Consider the following 290-nt stretch of genomic DNA (forward strand, 5'->3'; position numbering starts at 1 on the left):
GTACATATATAGTAAGATACTGGAGAATAAGAATAAAAACGCTCCCATAATCTGGCCTCTAGCATAAGCACATGACTGAAGATTAAGAGAGACTTGAACTATGCAAACGTATTAAGACTATGCAAATTAGCCGGCGACTATGCACGTGCCACGAGAATATGCATAAGAGCTCAGAGCAAGGTTGAGTTAATTTCCAAAATAAACACAATTCAGCCACCTACCATTAGAGGATAATAAGAACAAGGTTGAGAAACATCCAGAGCGAAATCATCATAGAAGTCTCGTTTTAC

The sequence above is a fragment of the Penaeus monodon genome, chromosome 21, assembly GCF_015228065.2.
Source record: "Penaeus monodon isolate SGIC_2016 chromosome 21, NSTDA_Pmon_1, whole genome shotgun sequence".
Lineage (NCBI taxonomy): Eukaryota > Metazoa > Arthropoda > Malacostraca > Decapoda > Penaeidae > Penaeus > Penaeus monodon.